This window comes from Marmota flaviventris, chromosome 6 (genome assembly GCF_047511675.1).
Source record: "Marmota flaviventris isolate mMarFla1 chromosome 6, mMarFla1.hap1, whole genome shotgun sequence".
NCBI classification, from domain to species: domain Eukaryota; kingdom Metazoa; phylum Chordata; class Mammalia; order Rodentia; family Sciuridae; genus Marmota; species Marmota flaviventris.
Window position 1 is genome coordinate 127,452,368 of NC_092503.1, and position 13,047 is coordinate 127,465,414.

A 13,047-nucleotide genomic window follows, 5' to 3' on the forward strand; every position below is an offset into this window, starting at 1 on the left:
CAATTATAATTTTTTTATTTTATTAAAAATCTTAAGTGGGCAAATATTAAGTTATAAATAACCTTATTAAAATATTCTTGCTCCAATCTCATATTATTTCTACTTTTTCTACCCTAGTAAATTACTGTTAACTTTAAATATCTATGTGGATTAATTTACATGTGACTTTGTATGATATAATTTCATCTTTTATTGGTGCATATTCTAAACCTGAATATCTCCAGAATTTTTAGTTCAAACTTATGCATTACAAAAATCAATGAAGTATATAAATGTTTTTTTCCGTATATACTGACATAAGACTCCCTATTTGACCCTGAGACCATTTAAAAGGAATATGGGGGTATAATCCATTTAACTTTGTGCTGCCCTAATTAAACAACTCTGAAGTTATTTTTTAATGTTTTATTCTTTATGACTGTAGTTTTCACCTATATTTTAGGATTTTTGAACCACGTTTGTGCCAGTACCATGCTTCCAGGACAGTTGGGACTAGAGTTCACTGAGTAACTCTTTGGACACAGTGACCAATTAAACTTCTGGGACTCAATATCCCTTGGGTTAAAATAGAGGACATAATACTGTGTGAATAGTTGGCCCTTAGTAAATACTAGTTGGTTTTGTTTAAAGGCACATCCTTTTTAAAGGTACAAACAACGATATTGCTCATGTCTCTAAAATCAACTTCTCATAGAAATCCACTAGAAACATGATGAGCAGAGCCCATGCTAGTCACAAATGCCCTAGTGATTGAAGACAGTAACTATAATAATACACTTTCACTTCATTGTAAGGACTTTTCTCATATGTTCTTGATGCAGTCCAGGTTTTGTGTTAGTTTCATTCTCAATTTGTGGGAAAAAATAGTTGAGTAAGAATATCACAGAGGCTGAAAGCACAAAAAAATGATTGCATTTATCAACTTGTGTTTGGACCAGATTTCCTTCTGCACATGGCACAAAGGCATGGATACCCTTTGACACTTAGGGAAAAGGTGAGGGTGTTTATTACAGAGAGTAATGCTACCAAGCATAGGAAGAATATCTCAAGATCATTTCACCCACATCTTGAAATGCATTTAATATCTAGAGCATCCAATTTGTTTCCTGGGAACCAGTTCTTTTTAATCTTTTCATCCATTTGAATGAATATATACTCATTATCTCTCCACATATATTTCTCAAAAGAGTGGGATTTTTTTAAGGTTTTTAAAAAAAGAATCAGTGGTATTTGAGGCTTTTAAAAAATGATGTAGGATAAACAAATAGGATAAATGTTAAGATGACAGTGGAGTCAACATATTCTTGTCAAAGGGTGAGTTCATTTTCTGACAGCATAAAAGAGAAATTGGTAGGTGAGCTGGCACTAGTGTCATGTAAAATGAAACGTGAAGTAGAGGATGTGAAGAAAAATAGAAATAGAAGAAACAACAACTGCTGAGTAGAATCCTCTTCAATACCATGGCCTTCAGATAACCTTATATCTCCAACTATTGACTTGATTTCCATTTATTGAAAAACTATATTTTAGGTCTTATGTCAGAAAAAAAGACACAGTGACTTATACAGTTAGAATTTCATATTATAATACAATAGGAATATAAGAAGCACTAGGATCAACAATAAGTTTTTTATATGTAAAACAAGTTGAGAATGATACAATATTACTATTAATGATCATTGCTAATATCACTATTACCCACACTCTAAATGATAACTTATCCACATTCTTTAAATTCTTACTATGTTTCATGCACTATCCAAAGTTCAGACCTGTGTGCATTGTCTCATTTGAACTTCATAATAGCTTGCTTTTGATCAACACAGTGATTAAAATATGTGTACATGGCACAAGGTTGTTAATTTATTTGTCTAAGATCACACAGCTCAGAAATAAAGTAGATTCTAGCTCCTAAAGAGGCAGAGACTCCAACAGCTCACTCTTTTTTGGTCTTTATTGGAGGAGTATTTTGAAAGCTTGTTGTTGAAGTGAGAGGATAAGAAAGAATAGGCAAAGGCATGTGCCTAATCTTCAACTCAAATTTGGAGACTAACTCTTCCAGTAACTTCAGCTATGCATCCCTACTTCTCCAAACCAGGGTGAGCAGGAAGCTTTCTTCTGCTTTACAACTCTGAGACTATCTCTGTCCTGCGGAGAGATGATTTTTAATATCTGATGTGGTCACTGTTGCCATTCTCTGTCTTCAATCTGAACACTTACAGGTATTTGTTTTCTAAATTTTGCCTTTCCTTCCTCTTTAGTATGTAGAGGCAGTACGTAGAGGTGGTGAGTGTGTGTGTGTGTGTGTGTGTGTGTGTGTGTGTGTGTGTGTGTGATATCTGTGTAGCTGTATGTGACACATTCAATGATGTTTCATAGCTCAACCCTTTTCCTACTGTTTTAAAATGTGTTGCAATGTTGCTTGTGCTTCTGGTAATAGTTTGGGCCAAGGAATAGTGAGACAGTATATTTATTATAGAGCATCCAGCATAGACCTCATTATATTATGCTTCACATTTTGTGGTAGGTTTATATTTCTTATTTGAAAAGGATTTTGCAGTAGTGTCTCATTACTGTTTTATGCATTTGCCTATGTTTTTTCCAATATTGGATATGATCAGTGTCATTTGCCTTAAAGCATTAATTTTTTTTCCTGATGTTTTTTTGTAAATTATCAAAGTAATATATTAAATTTTAGAAATTAGAAACCCCAGAAATTAATAATCATCTGTATATTCATACATATATGTGTTCATGTGCATGTGTACACACACATACACATTCACACATACTCACAAAATCCTTCTAGTATCAACCTCTTGGGATGACCAATGAAAGCATTATGTTTTTGCCGCATCTCTCTCATATGATCAATAAAATAAGCATGTCTAACTATTTTTTAAGAAAATTTTAAAAACATGAGAAAAACATGAGAGAATATTATTCACATGATTCTCCATTCTAGTTTTTATTTAACCATATTTTGGACTTATTTTGAGGTCTCTAGAGGCAGAGAGATATAATTTATTATTTTAATGTTGCCTAATATTTCATAAAGAGAAGCACATTTGGCTTGTTGATTCTTTCTGGTATTGATGAAAACTAACTTCTGGTGATGCATTTTTACATTATGAAATGAATTGACAATATAATAGTTTCCTCATCATTTTATTTGATAAATTTTAATGGTGTGAAAATTGTATATCTTTTCTTACCATCAAATTATAGTTTTATCCTGCCACAAATTGTTTATTTATACCCATTGCTCTTTCTTTTTAAATTTTTGTATTTTCTTATTATCATGTAATAATTATTTATATTTTAATATATTAAACTTTTTTGTCATAGACACTACATATTTCTCATCTTGTAATTTCTTTTATTTTACATATAGTCATCATTAAAAAGTTGAAAGTTTTGTGAACACTCAAAAAAGTCCAGGTATAACTAATTAGAATAAATTTTAAGAAGTCTAAACTCATATCCTTTTATATCTTTCAAATGTAGGTGTATTATTATTATTTGCCAAAGAATGATGTCTATTTGTAGCTTAAAAAGTCAAAATTGAAACCACGTATAATGGAAGAATTATAAATGCTGGGTCCGTATCAGTTAGTTGTCATGTAAACTTTCCATTGTCATGCTATACTTCATTTATCAGTGTTTGTCACTCTGGAAAAGATGCCTCATTCCTTGGTAAAGTGTACCATATCTTGTTTCATCTTCTTTGTTAAGTTTGCCAGCAGTACTGGAGATTGAAAACAGTGCCCTTCTACCACTGAGTTACATCTCTGGTCCTTCAATTTTTTTTTACTTTGAGACAGTCTTGCTAAGTTGCCGACGATGACCCCGAACTTGCAATTCTCCTGCTTTAACTCCCTTCTCCTCCCTGAGCCTCTGGGGTTACAGGTGTGTGTCATAGCACATAGCAGTATTCTCTGTTTTTATGCTTGTAAATTCAAATGGTATAAGTTATCTCAATGTTACATTATATGTAGCCAATTTTGACTTGCTATATGTAAAATTAGAAGGAAATATGGTATAAAAGAAAGCATGGTCTTTAATCCTGGGTTTGAATCTTGGTCTCATCATTACTAAGTGTGCAAATTTTTCATTTTCATAAATCACAGAAAAGGTAAAATGTAATTCATATCTATCGGCATTTTAGTGAGAATCAAATTTCAAGCAGTGAGCAGTGTCTGTCATGTTGAGTCAAGCAAGGATTAGGTTATACGTTTTTAAGTGGGGAGATGTCAACTTTGATCATTACTGCCTCACAAATAAGCCTTAATTTTATTATCTGGAATCAAAGTATCTAATACTCAGGATTGTATTTGGTGGAAATAAAGTTGCATAACATAACATAACTCAAAAATATTATGCAAAGATGTTACCAAATTTAGATGAATTGCTTTAGGTCAATTATAGGTTTATATGCTCAGCATTTTAAGTCTGGTTTTAAAATAATTTAATTTACACTGGTATTTATTATTGAAGATGTTTATTGAGGTAGAGTAAGAAGTGATGAGAGAAGACTTGAAATGTATTGAGCACTTATAATTTTCCATGAGTTTTACATGTAATTTTATATACTTTATGTCATTTAATAACAATGTCCTTTATCAATACATTTTACTACTGGAAACAAAGGATCTATGTTTTAACCAAATGATAAGTATTTCAGAAGGGTTCCAAATTTTTTGACTGTGAATTATATTTGGTGCAGAGCTAATCATCATAATTAATCTAAATTCAATTCAGTTCCAAATATCTATTGACTTATTGACTCTTTTCTTATTCTCTATTTTTTAGGAATAAAAAGTAAGTATTATCATGAGCTGGGCAAATGACAGTTCCCCAAAAGGATTCATCCTATTTGGTTTCTCAGACAAACCCTGGCTGCAAATGCCCCTCTTGGTGGTTTTGTTAATATCATACACATTCACTGTCTTTGGTAATGTGTCCATCATGATTGTTTGCATTCTGGATCCCAAACTTAACACACCCATGTATTTCTTTCTCACTAATCTCTCTATCTTAGATCTCTATTATACCACAAGCACAGTCCCTCATATGTTAGCAAATATTTGTTGCAACAAAAAGACCATTAGCTATAGTGGCTGTGTGGCCCAGCTCATCATCTTCCTGGCCCTGGGAGCCACAGAATGTCTCCTCCTGGCTGTTATGTCCTTTTACAGATTTTTGGCAATCTGCAGACCACTCCACTACATAGTCATCATGAACCGTTGGTTCTGCTTAAGAATGGCTGCCTTCTCTTGGCTCACTGGATTCAGCAACTCAGTGTTGCAGTCTTCCCTGATACTGAACATGCCACGCTGTGGTCATAGGGAAGTGGACCACTTCTTCTGTGAAGTTCCTGCACTTCTCAAGTTGTCATGTGCTGACACAAAGCCTATAGAGGCTGAGCTCTTTTTCTTCAGTGTATTAATTCTGCTAATTCCAGTGACATTGATCCTCATCTCCTATGGCTTCATAGCTCAAGCAGTGTTGAAAATAAAGTCTGCAGAAGGCAAGCGGAAAGCTTTTGGGACATGTGGGTCCCACATGGTTGTGGTTCACTCTTTTTTGGAACAGGCATTTATATGTACCTACAACTACCTTCATCAACCTCTAAGGACTGGGGAAAGATGGTTTCTCTCTTTTATGGGATCATCACCCCCATGTTGAACCCACTCATCCACAGCCTTAGAAATAAATATATGAAGGAGGCCTTCAAGAGGGTGATGTCAAGAATCTTACTCTATAAGAAATAAGTACTTCATTGAGCATACTCCAAGTCTTCCCTTATTCTTGAAAATTATTATAACATTTGAAGTGATTTTCCAATTTTCCAGGCTCTCTTGATTTCATTGAATTATACCAACATATGATTTTTTTTCTCTGTCCAGAAAATAATGCTGAAGAAACACAACATATGCTAAGTTAAAAAATCCTTGGTTTTCCAGAAATCCCCCAATGCATTGTGTTCCTTGAGTCCAAGTCATTCTAATTTCTTCTTAACCATGTCAGATGAGTTAGGAAGGCTTTATTTTTTTTTAACCTTCCCACATGTAAACTATTTCTTTCACAGTCATCTAGTCTATTTCTTAGATACGGATTGTCACATCTTCATGATTAAATAGCCAATGATCTCAACCCTAAAGTTCTTTCATCATAACGCAAATCCTCAATCCCTTTACTCCCTCATCCCTTCCTAAAAATTCATTGTATATACTCTTCCAAAATATTCTGAACAAGTAGTGTGACTTCAGTCTAGCTTAAACTAGCTAAGTGTGTGAATCTCATTTTAGAGAAGACATGATTGAGTTATAGCCTTAACCCAATCATCAAATTAATCCCTGATGGGATTAACTGAGTGATGACTGAATTGGTATGGAATGGCTGGAGGAGGTGGGAATTGGGGGCATGGCTTTGGGATACATATTTATATCTGGCAGGTGGAGACTGCTCTCTCTGCATTCTGATCGCCATGTAAGCTGCTTTCCTGTTACTCACTCTTCTGCCATGATGTTCTGCCTCACCTTGAGCCCGAAGAAATGGAGCTGACCTTTTATTGACTAAGACTTCTGAAACCATGAGCCCTTAAATAAACTTTTACTCCTTTACAGTTGTTCTGGTTGGGTCCTTTTAGCTACAGCAGTGAATTGCAATGTCTTACTGAATGTCTGAAAGACATTTCAGACTCAACACATTCAAAAGCTGAACATTTACTCCCCCTGCAAAGCTCTGTTCTAAAACTAGTTTAATGAAAGAATTCGCCTTTTTTCATATATGCAAATCAGAAAACATGAGCCATATCTTATACCATCCTGTTCAGAATTTTACTCTCTCGCACTAGATCATAAGGAACCTTTCCTTACCTAACAAATAAAGACATATTCACTTCCCAGGTATTCAGTCCTTGTTGTCTTATGCTGACTGTGTTCCCTTCCAACCTGGAACATTTGAGCACACTGATCTTCTACCTAGAATACTCCTTCCACCCATCTTTACCTGATACTGAGTATAAAGGTCTAATTGTTTATTTAGGACATTTTTTTATCTCCCTGATTTAGTCAAATGTACACAATTTTACTTATTTACCAAGTACCTCTAATTTGTAGCATTTTAACATTTAAATCATCATTTGATAAATGTCTTTCCTTATCATTAGACTGTGTGCTCTAGGAGCACTGAAACAAAGCTTGCCTTTTTTGACCAAAGCATTCACAGATCTTTAAAATTCTAAGTTATCAGAAATATAGGTAATTAACTCAGATGCAAATTTTCACTTCTGTGAAAAAAATATTCAGGATTATGCTCTGGTTCTGGGGACAGTGGTCACAGAAAATTCCATGGTAGTATATAAACCTGAATTCTCAAAAGCTAAAGAAATTATTTTTCTATGGAAAAAGAAAAATCTAATCATTGTCACATATGGTTATTTATAATATTTTCTCTTTTAATAAATAATATAGATTCATTCCTTATATGTTAGTGAAAGTAAACAGTTTTATGGGAAATAACTCATCCTGAAAAAATTATATTTAGAGTTCACCATTACTAGAATATTATTTTTCATTACTTTCTGTTCATAGAGTTCACAATTCTTTTATGTGTATTTTTATATCCTGAAAATACTCTATAATATTTGAAAATATAGTTTAAATAGCTGCAATCAAATTGCACTATGGAAGAATATTTAAATGCATTTAAATGTTTTTCTATTGCTGAATATTTGCCTTTCTTCTTTTGATTATTATAAATGATTTTGCAAAGACTTTTCCACATATGAACATGTATCCAAATGTCAACTTATAGTTTTGACAATGGTATTTTTAGGTCTGGAAAAGAAATTTCTTAGCAGACTTAAGAATCAATAAATATGGCTAAACTTTCCTACATAAATTTCTTAATTTCACCTTCCAATTAACATTGTACATGGCAAATGTGAATATTTGTTTCATGAGCTTTTGCCAATTCTAAGATTTTTCATCTTTTGAGACATTTGCCAATTTTAGGAGTGGAAATATGGGTATTTTTTAAAAATTTCCTTTATCATTTTGCTAGTTGTTGGGATAAACATTTGTTGGAAAGCTTGTTGTTCCGAGAGGTGAAATAAGGACTCTAAGGAGTGGAAGGAAATGGAGAAGGGAAACTGTCCACTTCACTTTTCTCTATTTTTTAGATACAAATCAAAGCAGAGCAACTTGGTTCTAAAGTAAAAGAATATACTAATAAAACATCTAAGAAAACTCATCTATGCAGTGCACATGCAACCTATCCTAGATATCTGCCCCAGTTGTGGGTGTTGTGCAGCCCTCCATTGTATCTTGGCCTGCTGCCACCAAAGAGTTCCTGCATAATAAATTGTTCAAAACCTCTCTGTTAAGTCCTCCAAGTTCTTTCTTAGGAATGAGATAACAGTACCCTGGGTTGAACAGAAGTAACACATGGAATAAATTAGGGATGTTCACAAATATTTGATTTCCTATATTTGATTTCTTCTTTTAGGCAGACTGTAGAAATAGTTCTCCCTGCCCTCCTAAATGCAGACCTGGCTTTTATTTATTTTTTTTATTTGTTCTTTTCATTTATTTTGGCATATCTTACATACATGGAATATAACTTCCCATTTCTGTGGCTGTACATGATGTGGAGTTACCCTGGTCGTGTATTCATATTTGAACACAGGAAAGTTATTTCTAATTCATTCTACTTTCTTTCCTGTTGCTAGCCCTCCTCCCTTCCCACCACCTTACCCTGTCCAATCCCAGTGAGCCTCACTACCCACCACCCTGCATATTATGAGTCTGGCTTTTAAAATTTGCTTTTCCAATAAAATATGAAAATATGTGGTTCACTTTGGATGATGACTTTAAGATCTAGTGCACACTCTGCCTTGTTGTCTTTTTCTCTATCCATTAAACAATGTCCCAGGTAAAGTTCTTAATCAGCATAAAGTTAGATTTGGTAAAATGTGAAGTAGAACTCACACCCTTGTTAGAAAAATAGCATAAAAGAAATAAATATTTTGCTATGGTTTAGATATGAAATATTCCCCGAAGCACATGTGTGATACAATCTAAGAAATTTCAGAGGTAAAATGATTAGATTATGAAAGTGGTAACTTAATCCTTGAATTAAGCCATTGATGTGGATTAACTGGGTGGTAACTGTAGGGTAGGGTGCAGCTGGAGTAGATAGATTACTGGGGCAGGCTTTGATGGTATACATTTTGTACCTGGTAGTGGAGCTCTCTCTGCTCTCTGACTGCAACATCCTGAAATGCTTTCCTCATCCACATTTCCCACATGATGTTCTGCCTCACCTCTGCCTCACCTCAGTTCCAGACCAATGAGTTGGATATCTATGGACTGAGTCTACTGAAACCATGAGCTAAAATAAACTTTTCCTCCACTAAATTTTTCCTCAGGTCTTTGTGTCACAGAAGCAAAACAGCTGACTAAAACAACTTTCTTAGTTAAAGTTACTGATATTTTTGATATTTTTACTACTAAATTATAATATAGTTTGTCTTGATTACTGAAATCAGAAAACAATAGAAGAATTCTGATGTTAAGAAAATAACTGAAATAGGAGGCACTGGCATAGGGTCAGATATCAGCGTATAAGGAAATCAGTTTTAAAGATTGGAGCCATAGTGATCCTTGCTGTGCTATACAATAAGAAAATTTTGAGAAGGGCATCACTTTCAATAATTTGAAAGGCAGAATGAACACAATGATTGTGATTCTAGATGAAGAGGTTGGAAAAACTGTATGCATTTATTATTATGGTATATAGTTGACAAAGTATAATAAAAATCTCAGAAAAATTCCTTGTTTTCCAGTGGAACTTAAAAATATTAAAAAACCATGAGGAAGTTCTTTGAGCAACAAAAAATAATTAAAATGAAATTTGTAGGGATAAGAATGAGTACAAGAATGTAAACAATTTACTTCCTACTAAACTTTGAATGGATTAAAATAACACCTAATATACCCCTTCACAGTTAAAATAAATGGTTCAAGGAAAACAATTCTACTGATGATTGGTAGTACCAATAAGCCTACAAATAAATTTGTAGAGAACAAGATGTCTTAATGAAAATTGTGGAAGTGGTATTGTACATGCAACAGAAGAGGATCAAGGAGATTAGAAGCTAAGTTTTAAAGGGAGTTATACTGTCAAATAAAGCAGGATTCTGGACTAAAGAAGCTTCTGTCTCTTTGAGATATAAAATACCTTTTGGAACTCCAACCTCTTTTAAGCAGGAAAAAGCTGAAAAGGTTTATGTATTTTCTCTTGCCCTCTTCAGGTGCATATAGTTCATAGAAGGACAAAGAAACAGATGCACCTCCAAAAGGGTGGAACTCAGAGGTTATGAAGAACAATAGACAGAGGTGTTATTTCAATGAGTAAAATATAGTAACTTTTCTTAACTCACAGTAACTGCCTAGTAATTTTCAGAATTTCTAGGAACCTGTGACTTATATTTATTTCCAAAATTTCATGTCATGAATGAAGTTTTCACACTGGTCATTTTCTTCCAGATTCCCATATTAAAATTTGAGTTTGTGAAGGACAGGCAATGTGTTGTTTTAGTCTTAGATCTCTAAATCAAGAGAATTAAGTACTTCTGATGAAGAGATCAGGAGCACTAATTATAGATCCTGAACTTTGAGGTTTGTTTTTATTGGTTGGAAGTTTAAACTTTTTTTTTTCAAAAGGGGGTGTATAGGAAAAAGAATAAAACTATAGAAATCTTTCCTTTTGAGTATGGATTACCATTTTCTTCCCTGTGGAACTATGACATTGTAATTAGCTTTAGTCAATAAATGTGAGTTACACCGATTATAAACCTCTGGTAAGAAATATAGAAAATTTTAGACAATTTATTTTCTTCAATCTTTAATGGAGAATGACATGGAAGAGGGCTCAGGGACTTCGTGGATATGAAACCTGAGCAAAAATTAAATCTTTTTTGGATTAATCCAGTGTGATTTTGGACTTGTTCACTAATATATGTTCATAGGCCATTTCTTTCTAAAAGTTATATGGAGAAGTACTCATTGGTAAGTGGGAGAGGAGAAGTCAGAAAATAAATCTATACTAAAATATGACCCTAATTTTGAATACACCTATGCTTGTAAGAAAGAACTGTAAACAAACTCTCCAACAAGTTAATTGTGCTGGGGTAAATGGCAGGATACCCGAACATTTTTACTATAGCCTTCATAATTTTCTGCATTTTTAAGTTACATCATACATTTTCTTAAATATCAAGAAAGTGGTACTTAATGATGTGTAGTGATACTAAACATCAAAAACCTGATGCTCCGAATGTATTTTGTCCTGAAGAGTTTTCCAATGTGATATTTGGTTAATATTGGACACTATCTTAGAATTATAATACCATAAACTTGAAATGAAAACTTTTTAAAAATATTTATTTATTTTTAGTAATAGGTGGATACAATACCTTTATTTTTATGAGGTACTGAGAATCAAACCTAGTGCCTCATGCATGCTAAGTGAGCGCTATACCTTTAGGAACCACAACCCCAGCCCAAAATAAAAACTTATTGATAGTGAAATTACTATTAGAATATCATAATTATAAATTTGCAACAAATTTCAATTTTCAAAAATCTGGTTACAAATAATTTTGTAACTACTTATCAATTATGAGACATTAATAACTTAAATACAAGGTGATTTGGGCCCTAACATTTAAATCACCATCAATATCTAAAATATTTTTATATTGCCTATATCTACATTATTGTCATATACACCTTAATCTGAGGCAATTAAAGTTTGTCTGTATTCTTAAACTTAGTACACACCCCAAACCAGGGCTATTTTGGTTATTTATTTGCTGACAATTTCTTTTCTTTTTTTTTTTGGTGTACTAATTTCATTTTATTCTTTTTTTTTTTTTTTTTGTATTTTATTTTTTTTCTTTAATTTTTATTGTTGGTTGTTCAAAACATTACATAGTTCTTGACAAATCATATTTCACACTTTGATTCAAGTAGGTTATGAACTCCCATTTTTACCCCATATACAGATTGCAGCATCACACCGGTTACACATCCATTGTTTCTGACAATTTCTTAATGCCTACATACATAGATATTGATAATTGTGAGGTTCATTGTGGATAAAATATGCAAAATTCCCCCTCACAGAATACCAAATCATAATGTTAAACATCTAATTATATGTTGTAACAAAGGTTGTGCTGTACCGATGACAAGGCTTCACGAGTGAAATAGAAGGTAATTAATTCATTTAAGGAAAGCTCTTCTCAGGAGGTGTCATTTAGCCTCAGATCTGTAAGTAAAGTAGAAATAAATTAGATGTAGTGTCAGAGGGGAAGAGCATTCAAAGCAGAAGGAACTACATGTGCTAAAACCTTAATCTGGAAGGCAATATCTTGACTCAGTGTTTCTTTTTAGTTTTTCATATTATTCAATTATGGTTATAATATATTTGAATATAATTATAAAAGTTGCTTTAATAATCCAAATACTGTATTTGCCCTTTATGGAGAGTCCTTCTTCATTTACATTTGGTGCCATTTAAAAATATATAATATGTAAATATAATTTAAGTATAGATATACATATACATGAATTTTTCCCAAATTATTTTTTGCTAAACACTTCAACAGGACATTCTCTGAGATTGACTTGACCTTATCAATTGTCTCCAAATTTCACTTTATATCTCCACCATACAGGAGTGATTTTTTTCTTTTGCTGTCCTTTTTAGATATACATTACAGTATAGTGTATTTTGACAAATTATGCATATGTGAATTATAACATTCTAATTAGAAGCCCATTTTTGCTGTTGTACATGATGTGGATTTTCATTGGTCATGTATTCATATATAGGAAATTCATGTCCAATTAATTATACTATTGTTTCTATTCCCATCCTCTCTCCTTTCCCTTCACTCCCCTTTTTCTAATCATTTGTGCCCCACCATTGTGTGTCAGCATCCACATATCAGAGAGAACATTCACCCTGTGT

At 33.1% G+C, this 13,047-nt stretch overlaps 1 pseudogene; it reads left to right on the forward strand.

The window, feature by feature from the left end:
- The first annotated feature begins 4,833 nt into the window (after nucleotides 1–4,833).
- LOC114082273 (putative olfactory receptor 2B3) lies at nucleotides 4,834–5,774 on the forward strand (annotated as a pseudogene).
- Nucleotides 5,775–13,047: the final 7,273 nt, after the last annotated feature.